The sequence below is a fragment of the Corvus hawaiiensis genome, chromosome 2 (assembly GCF_020740725.1).
Source record: "Corvus hawaiiensis isolate bCorHaw1 chromosome 2, bCorHaw1.pri.cur, whole genome shotgun sequence".
Lineage (NCBI taxonomy): Eukaryota > Metazoa > Chordata > Aves > Passeriformes > Corvidae > Corvus > Corvus hawaiiensis.
In genome coordinates this window covers 25,440,587-25,452,132 of record NC_063214.1, presented here as the reverse complement: position 1 = coordinate 25,452,132, position 11,546 = coordinate 25,440,587, and positions in this window count along the sequence as shown.

Here is an 11,546-nt window from a genome sequence, read left to right as displayed (position 1 = left end):
AAGGTCCTGTTACTCTACCTTCTCTCTGGCATTTCAGCTTTGAACAGCCTTAGCAGTGGGCTTCTCACTAAGACTAAAAGGTGTGGTGAGGAGGGACCCCTGAAGGTTCAGCTGCCTGCTCACAACATCGAGGCCAGAGCTCATCCCCTGCCCTGTGGGCTCGCAGGGCTCCTTGCTGGGCTGTCCTTGTGCTGCACTGTAGCTGAGGCTCCTTTCCAGCCAGATCCAACTGCATCTTGCAGGAACGCTTTTTGGCTACAGTTGCTGCTCAGGAGTTAGACCTCACCTGGACATCTCACACCAGTCCAGGAGCATTTCTTGCGCTTCATGCTGTGACTCACCAGTTTAGATACCATCTTCCAAAAGAAAACTACACTGAAGCCAAGTCTGGATAAGCACTGACTAATAGTAAAGGAAAGCTTCACCCCACTGTGACTGTGACATCCTTGCCTGGGTAAGGGACTGAGGGAGCTGTGACTGGGGCAAATGGGGCTCCAGTGCTTGGGGAAGGGAGCAAGTAGCCAGGGCCAGGTTGGGACAGAAGGAAATGGAGGATGTCCTATATTGTCTCCAGATGCTGGTCAATATTCCCAAGCTAAGTACTAGTGGTAATTAGGGACAGCATTTACAGCAGCTTCCCTTTAGCACAGTGAGTTTTGTCACAGGGCTGAGCTCACCCTGACTTTTTTCCCACCCTCAAAGGGCAGGATGTGCTTATGATGGCAACACCATCTCCTTTAGCCTAAAGTGTCATGGAAGATCTTGCATAAGATGCCCATGAGCCAGCAAAGGAACCTGAAATAGCATCAGTGCATGAGTGGATGGACACCAGACATTGTGCCAGACTCCTGCATATCCTTTGCTGGAGGTGGGGGCCTGAGGCAGAAGCATGAGGGCAGGGCATAGGACCAGGATGTGGGAGCCTCAGCAGACCTCTACAGAGCAATTACCTTGCTCAGTGCTAGGCTCTTGCTGAGGTGTTTATTTCCCCAGTAATCCTTCGTTTTCACAAGATCTGCCAATTAGCAAGAAGAAAGGCACTAGTGCCTCCTGGGGACCTGCTCCCCAGCACCATTCCTCAAGGGATAAAGCACTTTTCTGCCAGACTTGACAGCAGGCAGCTCTGAGCCCCCCCACAGTGCTCGCTTGCCCCTGACTCTATGGCCTTGAAAACAGGAGGAGGGCAAAACATCCCCCTCCAACCTATTAGGCCTCTGGACCAGCTGATTAGCCAAAGTAGAAAGCAGATTAACCCCAATTAGGTGAAAATGTATAAACAATTATATTCAGTAAAGCTCTGTGGATAGGCTTCCCAGGAGTCTGGCTTTGAACATACATCCCAGGGACCTTCCATAGCTTACACTCACAGCTTCTCACTCCATCAGCTCCTAAATTGTACCAATCCTCGGAGCCCCTTCTGTGCTCTCCCACAGCTCACTGCTGCAGGCTTGCTCAGATCCTGCCTGCACTTGCTTCGGATGTTGCTGTGTTCCTCTATCTCTCCTCCTCCAGCCTCTGCAGCCCTCCTTCTCTTTCCCCATCACTCCATGTGCCATCCCAAGGGCCTCTGGGCTCCTGGGCTTTGCTGATGAAAAGTATGACAGAAGGTCTGTATCTATGGAAAGTTTTACTTCCTATATGGAAGGATAGAAATCCCTCCCAACACACTCATCTTTGCTCCCATGAGATCATCTACCTCCCTGCTTCTTTCATCTGGCTTTCCAAGCACAGTAACCACTTGCGTGAACCTTTAAGCCCTCTGACTGTTCAGAAGGCTGGAAAGCTCTCCCCAGCTCTGATAATAGCAGCTGTAGGATCTTGCATTTATGTGCTTCCTTTCACTTTAGGAGGCCCCACATTTTCCTGTGCAGTACACAAAACTTTCCCTCTGCCTCTGGGAGGCTTCTGCTGCTGTCCGGCAAGCAGCCAGTTCAAACAGCCCAGAGGGGAGATCTGATCAGGAAGGAGATACTGAAAAACTCTCCAGTGAAATGCCACCAGAACTTTGCAACTATCGCTGGAAAACAGCTGTGCTTCCTAAGCATGCCTGGGAAGGTTGGTGTCACCTCCCAGAGGTTTGCCTAGCCAGCACCCCCATGTCTTATGCTTAACATGATGAGCTGAAATAAGCCAGAAGGTCAGGGATGGTTAGAAAACCATCAGCCATGAGGAATGGGAAACTTCTCCACAGGCAGAGCAGCTCAGCTTTTCCCTTTACTGTGGCAGAGGACATTGAACAGCCAACAGAAGAAAACCCCACAGCCTTTTTTTAAATGTTAGAAGGTAAAGAAAAAAGGATTCTTGACAGCATGTCACGTTCATGGACTGGAACCCACAGCTGACAGGAATCAGGGCTAAAAATAGGCATCAGTGCTAATGGGCTCAGAGCAGCCTTCAGCAAACGAGTCTCAAGGTGAATTATGAAATCTAACACGCATTCTGTCCCTAAGAAGTGTGGTTTCTATTGCGGCTTATTTACTTTGATCTTCATACCTGCCGGACATAGGATACGAGTGTCGGTTTCACAGTGAAACAGAGCTGGGCCTGATGGGGGGACAGCCAAGAAGTCAACAGGAGCACTGTTGTGGAGGATGCAGCTCCACACAACTCAGCAACAGCACTGGGCAAAGGAGTTCTGGTGGTCATCCTTGCCTGGAGAAACAACCTTGCTTGGTTGTGACGCCCCTTGGTGACTTGGCTTTCACATAACCTCCTGAAACCCTTCATTCATACAGCACCTGCCAGTCCATCCACATGTGTCTTTGGTGATGCTGTTCTGCAGTGACAACCTGATTGTCTTCATTCAACCAATGCCCTCCTGCATTACCCTATATATCTGGTCTGGCTGAGGCATGGTGACAGGGCTCCTTTCTGTTGAATGAGCATTGTGGGGTGCTCTTGACAGCTTTGCCCCATGTGTGGGAGAATGAGCAGCACCTGATCTGGAGAAAAAACAGAGCAGCACAGGAATGAAGCTTGGCTATGCAAGAACTATTGTCTCACAAAGTATTTTGAACCAACAAGTTTATACTTATCTGCCCTGTGTATGGCATGGCTGGGGTGTGTTTGATCTGATGGCAGGAGCCCTGCTGTGAGGTTTACCACATCGTCAAGCTACTACCTGAAATGGCTGAGAATAGTCTTCCCACAGCTCTGTGCTGCCCCAGCAGACAAAGCTGGGCCCATGGGCAGAGGAGAAGGGAAAGGGAGTGCTCAGCAGACAGCTGGGGTTTTGCTTTCCAGTTAGGGTATTTTCTGCTGTTGTTTCCAGATGTGTCTACAGCTAATCATCCAGGGACTTTTTTCTGTTCCTTTTTAGTATTTTTTTCCTTTTACAAAATACTTTCTAACAGCAAACCTGTGCAACAGCCAGTCTGAAACGTGGCTGTCCCCAGCCTATCCTCATCACACGTGTTTGCCTGCATGCTCTTACTTCTCTTCTCTTCCAGGGTTTTTTTTAGGAGGCAATTAATCCCCAGGGAGATTAAAATAGAAAGGAAGGGAGTTTTTCCTTGGAGCAAGCATTTCCGAGTGACCTTCTTTCTCCTCCACAGTGAAAATGGACCATCTTGGACGAATCACTCCCAAAGCAACAGATACCACTTGAAGGCTTCCGGCAAAGCCTTCTAATTACCGTGGGCCAGGGGTCAGGAACAGCTCAGCTGCACTGCTGGCAGTCAGCACAAGCTACTGGGAACAGTGTGATCACCTGGAAATAATGAAGGTACGATAGGAAAGAAAACGTAATACTGGGATGACCACCCTCAGGATCTGCTGGGGAAGGTCTATTTTGGTCACAAACAGAGCAGTCAGGGCGGAGTCCTCACTACCTCCTCTGGAAGTAGTCAGATGGCTATAGTTTGCCCCAGCCTTCCTCTTTTTCATTCTGGATTTCAGTGTGTTTTTGTAATCAGCTGCCTGAGCTCATCCACCTCTTTAAACCACCACATGTCATTACTGGAATCAAGGACCTGACACTGGTGTCAGCAGGGTCCCTTTTCAGGCCACGTGTGAAATCCCCAAATTACTACCAAATTTGGAAGAAGCACCCAGAACCTCTTCCTCCTCTCCGTGCCTTATCCTTGAGTTACCCCCATATGAAGCTCTCTACTCAGTGCTTCATGCATGTGGTTGCTGGATTCTCAGCCAACATCCATGAACCCCCTCCCCAGAACACACACATGGGGTATGTAACAACCATGTCAGGACTTTTCTGTTCATATTGTCCTTCAGGATTGTCCTGTCTTCAGTCCTGTCAGTGGAATATTAACACCTGAACACTCAGGTAAGATCTAGCTGTTTAAATACATGCCCACAGATGTCTTACAGCTACAGCTGTATAAATACAGCTACATAAATACTCTTTTGCCTGAACACATTTCAGGCTTGAATAGGCTTGTCCCGGTGTCTAGGGAGAGCTCAGCCATGCTATTGGTCCCAGGGTGTCAGTGGGGCTTGAGCTCCAGCAGCTCAGCATCCCAGCTGTGCCCCAAGGGAGATCAGGGAGCTGGCTCTGGATGCCCTCCAGCAGCAGTCTGGGAAGGATGCAGCAATCCCCAGCGACAGGGCTTGCATTGTATGTCCAACAACTTAGGGAGAGACATGTATTCTACCCAGGGTTTCACAGAAATTAACTGAATTGCCAGCAGATCTGAGCAGCAGTTTAGGACATGCCTTGTTGGGCCATAAGTATGTGATGGTTCACAAGGGGTGGGGGAAGCAAAACCTCCCAAGCCAGTCTTGAGAAAGAAACCCTGCTACAGTCAAGCTTGAGGGAAGAAGGAGTAAAGAAAATCCTTTTCTTTCACAGCTTCATGCCTATCAAGCCTTGAGCAGGAAAAGGGAGGTCAATCCCTCTTTGAATTTCAGGCTAACATCTGTGATTCCACCCTAACAAGGCTTGTCCCACCTCACTGAGGAACAGAACTGTCTTCAGATGCCATGTGTGTGTTACTGTTAGACAAACAGCTCTCTTCACACATCTCTGGGATGAGCTTCTGCACGCACTGAGTGTGGTTGTGCCACAGCTCTCACGTCCCACAGAGGTGAGGGGTAGGTTTGATGGAAGGGGCTGTGGCATGGGCAGGAGGAGAAAAGCCCTTGAGCTCCTGTATGGTGTGTCCCACCTCAGTCCGTTGGTGCCCTTCGAAGTTGTTCCTCTTCCTGGTGCCTGTCCCTGACATCTCCAGCGTACCCTGGACACTCATGGTGTAGGCTGAGCCTGTTCAGCAACCCATAGCTTGTATCCACTTTATCCCAAAATAAGTGAGGAAGGGGATTTTTGCTTTGCTTCACTGTAAAGCATTTGTGAGCAGATAGATTTTGCCATAAATGGCAATTTTTTTCTGCTCTGTGGGGAAAACTACATCACCCTTGGCACAGGAGTACAGAGCTAGCCAAATTAGAGGTATTCATCTGTACTCACAACATTCCCAGCTCCCCAGACCTCCCATCACCAGCCAAGGCCATGCATCAGGGAACACAGGTCAGGGGTGAGAGGCAGGAGGAGATGGGGTTCTTAGAAGAAGATCAAATCTCAAAACATCATGTTTTCACTCATTACAAGGCAGTAAAGAAGCTAGGCAAGCAGGGCAATTAGAGATAAGGGTGAACAACACACTGTTCCCAGACATGTCCTGCCTGCTGGTAAAAGTGGGGGTGCAGTGCAACGCATTCTTGACATTTTGTTCTCCCAACTGATGCCAGCTCAGTTCTTATCAGATATCTCCACGGCCAGTGATTTTTCACAGTGGGTAACACAACTGAGCTGCATAGGAAATAATCATAAACCTCTGTCCAGGCAGCTGAGCAGAATGTTCCCCTCCTGGCCTTCAAATATTTGTGGCTTTACCTTTTCCACTCTTCCTCACTTAATCTCTTTCCTGCCTTGCACATTCAAGGCTCTGACCCACCCTGAGTTACATGAAGGTGATGAACTTAGACCAGATCTTTCCTCCACTCCTTGGATCCAGTCTGACTTCCTCTTCAGCAAACAACATAGACTTGTCTTTATCTCGAACACACTCTTTGGTGGTTCCCTGCTGGTCAAACAAACCTTAAATTGCAGGGACAATACGGCCAGCACACAAACTCAGAGCTGGGGTAGGAGGGCACAGTCAGAGCAAGGCTGCCATCAGGGACCAGTATGGCAACAGGAGAGGCCATGTTTTGCTCCTGACTCCCCAACTCTCCACAGCAAGAGAATGCCTCCGTCCACCCTCTCTACTGAGGAAAGCTATCTCCATGCTCAAGGATGCTCCAAGCTCAATAGCTTCCATGAGAAAAAATTGCACAGTCTTGGCAGTGCTGGATGAGGTGGTGGTGCATCAGCTGCCCACCACCATTTCAGGCTGAACGTGGAGATAATTTTGCAGGCAACAGAACCGCCTCTGACAAGAATCTGACCTTGAGTACACTGGCCTGACCTCTCAGCAGAAGTGGCACCTGAAGTTCCCTCTTGGGCGGATTTTGGCTGAGTCTCAAGGATGCCTTTGCTGCTATTCTTCCTTTATGTTGAACTTCGTGAAACTGGGCTTGGTGTCACCACACTGTGCAAGAGAGACACCCTCCTTGTTCTGCTCTGTGTCCAGCTCTCTGCTAAAGCAATATTTGAGGAGCTCAGTTATATGTGCCAAAGCCAGGGGAGCTGAGGATGCAATCCAGTTTACTCCCTTTAGATTCTGCACTCCAGGAGGATAAGGAAGCTTTCCAGTAAGCACTCACACCCTGGTGATAACGGTGACAAAAGCACACCCTTGCCTAGGTTAACACGTGAAGGTACTGTTAACTCAGGCAAGGTACTGCTCTGCCCTCCACACGTGCATACCACAGCTCCAGACTTTCTCAGAGCTCCATAGGATGAGTCCTTACAGATTAGGCAACAAGGAGCATGTTAATTTTGGCTTCAATTTACCCTGGTCTGCTCTGCCCTTGGCTATGCGCCCCAGGGGCTCCCCTTTTGTAGTGCCCTCACTCCCAGGGCACAGAGCACATCCCTCTGGGGCTGTCAGTGATTCTAGGGCAGTTCAGAGCCTCAGGCTCTTTGCAAGAGATTTCTGTGTGCCATCCATACATATGCAAACATACACATTGATACAGACATGTGTGCATGTATCTCTGTGATCTGTGTCTGGATTTACACATGTGACATTACACTGTCACATCATAGTTGCTGTGCACTGGAAAGCTTCTTGGCGCTGTGATTGCAGGGTATCTGGGAGATGAGCTACATGGCAAGTTTCAGAGCCAGTTTAGGCCCTTTTTGGGGTCTTTTTCAGAATAAGCAGGGTAATTTCCCACTTTGTGCATTCCTCCATTTTACTGGCAATGATAGGCATCAGCAGCCATCAGACTGAATCTCTTCTGTGCTGTTTGCTCTACTACAGGCCCACTGAACTGGAGCCAGTCTCATGCACTATCATAATATGGCATCAGCTGTATCCAGCCATGTTCAGATTTTCATGGCTTGTGTGGCTTGTGCAGGGCCCACAGGTCTGTGTGCAATCATCCTTTGCCCACACACCCTGCTCTGCAGGTCCTAGCTCCCTTTCCTCCATTGCTGTGGATTCCCAGCTCTGCAAACACTTTCAGGACACTATTCACCCAGCCATAGCCATGTTTTTTGGGGGGATGCACTGTGTTGCTTGGCACAGCCAGGGTTAGTTCTGGCTTTCCAGCAATCCTTGTTTTCAGTTCCAACCATGGGCTGGTCTCCTCTAAGGGAGCTGGCTACGCTCCTCTTTTCCTTTCTCCTCCCCTAAAACTACCAAACCTATCAAGCACATCAGAGCCAGCCAGTGTAAGAAATAGGACTGTTTCTTGAGCTCTTTATATTTGCTCACACTTTGTGCAGGCACTGAGTGAAACAGTTTTTGACCTTCCCCTGCTGCTTTCCATAGTCCCAGATCTCCTGTGGAGCTTTAAGACCTCCAACCTTCTGCTCCGATGTTTTCTTGGTATGTCTGGCACTGTGTGACCATCAGAGATTACTCACTAATTCAGTTCTTAATTTGCAGGACAGAGGCCTGCCTGTGGTCAATAAGGAGGTGCCTTTCTGTTTATTACATGGAAACTCTGCCCCTTCTCTGTCCCAAGAAATCCTTCCCTGCACCTGTAACTGATGGGAACTTTTCCAAACAAAAGCCTGTAAGCACAGGAGTGCCAGTTCCCCGCTCCTTGGAATAGCAGGACTGTATCTGCCAAATGAAATCCTGGGCAACCAAATTCCCACGATTTTTCCCTACCTGACCAGAACAAAGATTTTTTCCTGGCTTCAGTCTGGACACCGGTTTACCTTTGAATTCATGAATAAGAGAGATCCTTGAGCAGTTTCCCAGCTCATACTGTCCACATCCCAGCTGGTCTCTCTATCTGTGGTCAATCTCTAGCGTTTCAGAGAGTCAGCCAGACCAGCCCTGATTTTACAGGAATATGCACCAGTGGGAAGCAGTTAAGCAAGTGGTTTGCAGACAGACAAAATCTAGGCAGACAGCACACCTTCCTCCAGACCATGCAGACAGTGAACACATCTGTGATGGAGAGGAAACTTCAGAGAGTGCTCTTTGCACCTGGATCAGAGCTCAAGAGAAAAGGGGAGCTGTAGCTCAGCACCTGCTTCTGTACACCAAGCGTGCACTGCTACAGGTGCCACAAGGACACCGTCAGTCAGATGACCCTGTGACCTGTCCCCTCTCCCTCACTTCAGCAGCTGCCTGAGGCCCCGTGAGTGGGAGCCACAGGGTCAGGACTGCGTTTTTCAGCAGATGGGGGAAGGCACCCTTTTGCCCAGGGTGCATGGGTGACAAGGGCAGGGACAGCTCACCTCAGCTAGCTGCTGCACACGGAGCTCCTGGCTGGCTCTTGTTCCAGGGTTTATCTAATGGCAACACAAGGTCATTAGCCAGCAACCAAGCATCGCTCCACAGTCTTGCTTCCTTGCTTGTGTTCCCTGCCAAGACCAGCCCCCAGCAGGGACTGGCTGTGGCCTCTCTCCCAACCCCAGAGGAAACTTACTGGAAGAGCCTGATCCAGTGTCTGCCCAAGATCCTGGTAAAGGCAGCCTGAAAGAGCAAGGTGTGCTGTCCCACTCATTTGGGTGGACATGACGTCGCTGGAGCACCCCAGTGGTGATTTCAGTGGTTAACATGGTTTGCTTCTCTGAGGGCTGTGTTGGCAAAAACATTTGATCTCCCTAGTGACATAAATACACAGCTGCTTCCTCCAAAATAGGAGGCAAATAGAAAGGAGAGGAGTGAAAGTGTGTGTGCGCGTTTGTGGTGCTTGTGCTACAGAAGAAAAGGGAGAGGAAATGAGGCTTAGTGCAAAACACAGGAAGTGAGAGAGAAACAGCACAAAGCAAACGTTGCATCCATTGAACGGGACTTGAATTGGTATCTTAGCTGCTGTTTGACTAACTTATGGTATCACTAAATCCCATTCTCCTCAGAGGGAAAGAAACCCTGCAACTGTGCATTGTCAGTGTGACGGAAGAAACAGCGGCAGCTGATGCTGAGTGGGTCAGTATTACTGCGGGGCTCACAGACCAGCCTTTGTTCCAGCGCGGTGACAAAGGGCTCCCTTCTTTCCTTCACCTCCTGCAAGTTGTTCACAGGCCTGTTGGACAGTGCATGGTTTAAGACTATATCAGCTACGGCTGACATGCCTTGGCCAGCGCCCATCAGGACCTTGGCCACCCCTGACCCCTGGGAGGTGTCCCTCTCATGCACTGGAGCCCTCCATGGCAAGTGCAGGCAAAGGTTGATTTCCTTATCACTTATTGGAGCTGCATGCTCCCAAGAGTCTGTTGGTACTAAACATGACCACAGCCCCTGAGCCAGCAGGTCCACAGGATACCAGGAACATGCACAGTGTTCCTACTGCTTTCTTGCTCACCTCTCTGGTTACCCTCAGTGCTCCTAAACTTGTCCCCTGGGCACTCTGCTCCACCATCTTTCTTGGCAGATGAGTGCTGGGGAAAGGGAGCTGCTGTTGGTGAGTCTTAGCTGGCATTCATCAGGGTGACCTCCTTCTCCCTCCACATGGAAGAAGAGACTTTAAAAGGTTTGGCCAGTGCCTGAAAAGGGGCAAGTTCTGGCTGCTGATGTAATCGCAGCCTGTGGTACATGGTTTTTCTAGAAGAGGTAGCCTCTCAGCCTGTGATTTTTGGCAAGTGTCTGTGCCCAACATCTGGCAGAAGGAGGGATGCAAGGCATTGTGCTGGGTGGCAGAGCTCTCCCAGACAGGGAACTCAGCTGGAAAACACACTCCCCATATTCAGCTACCCTCTGACTGGTAGGATCTCTGCCACCCCACTGCCAGGCTGTGAAGGTGTCCCCACCCAGCATCTGCTTGCTGCAAATGGACACCATGTACAGTCATGCAACGTCTGAAGACCTGAGATGTGATCTTGCACTTGCAAGACCATTTGATGTGACCCCAGTACTCCCAGTCTGCACACTCTGCACAGTTCTAGTCTGAGCTATTAGAGTGGCAAGATTACTCCAGTCACATTTCTAGTGCTCTTTAACTTGTCAGCATAAGGATTTCACCCTCTTTACCTTTCTCATGTTCTTGGTACAGAGGGCTGAAGCTGCACAGAGAAATACAGAGATACAAAACAGGACCCATGCCCTGCTGCATGCAGGTCCTGACATACAAAAAGACACATTTGGAGGCAGATACACAGACAACCACTTGCAAAGTGATTCTGTGATCTTGCATGGACAAGCAGAACAGTACACAGAGATAATGACACAGGCAGACTTCTTGCAGTGATCAACAAGAAATCCTAAGTGTCATTGTCCCCTAAGGGAACCTGGAAAAAGTAATATAGTAATATAGTACATTAGTTTAGAAGTTGATGTTTCAGTGTCTCCCTTTCAGAAAACAGGGAAATAATTGTCAACCTCTGAGAGCATCAAACATCAGTGTAAGGAGAAGTCAACATAGGAGCCACTGCTTCAGCTGTAGTTTTGGTGCAAGAAACCTCAGCAGGAACACCATGTGCTGGTCAGCATGTCTGCACCCAGGTCACACCACTGGGAGATGCCTGCTGTCAAGTGATCCCAATTCTTTGTTTGGAAGTTTTGTCTCCAGGTCACGTTTGTACAAGCTAGCACAACTACAAGGAGCAACCTTCCTCGAACAAAAGAACATTTCTGAGCGGAAGCTGAACACCTGGAGTTGACCACATCAGTCACAACAAGGAGTTTGTGACCAATGTTCTCCTCTATCCTTATGCTTCCTTGGAGCTCTTTTTTCCTTTAAGCCTGTGTCTGATGCCAGACAACACCACTCTGTCATGAGGCCTCCACAGGCAGCCCAGAAACACAGCTCAGACTCTCCTCTGGGGTTTAGATCCTGGGGTGTTGTTTTTTGATAGTAGGGGTGAGCAAGGTGTCTCCATATATAGGTAGTGTAAGCTCAGGAGAAAAATGAAAAGGGAAGATAAAAGATCTTTAGGGGTGCAAGACATCCTGCTTAACCCATATGTGTTGATTTCCCTTACCCCGTGTAATGCTGTCCAGAGCCCTTTGAGGAGCTGTGGT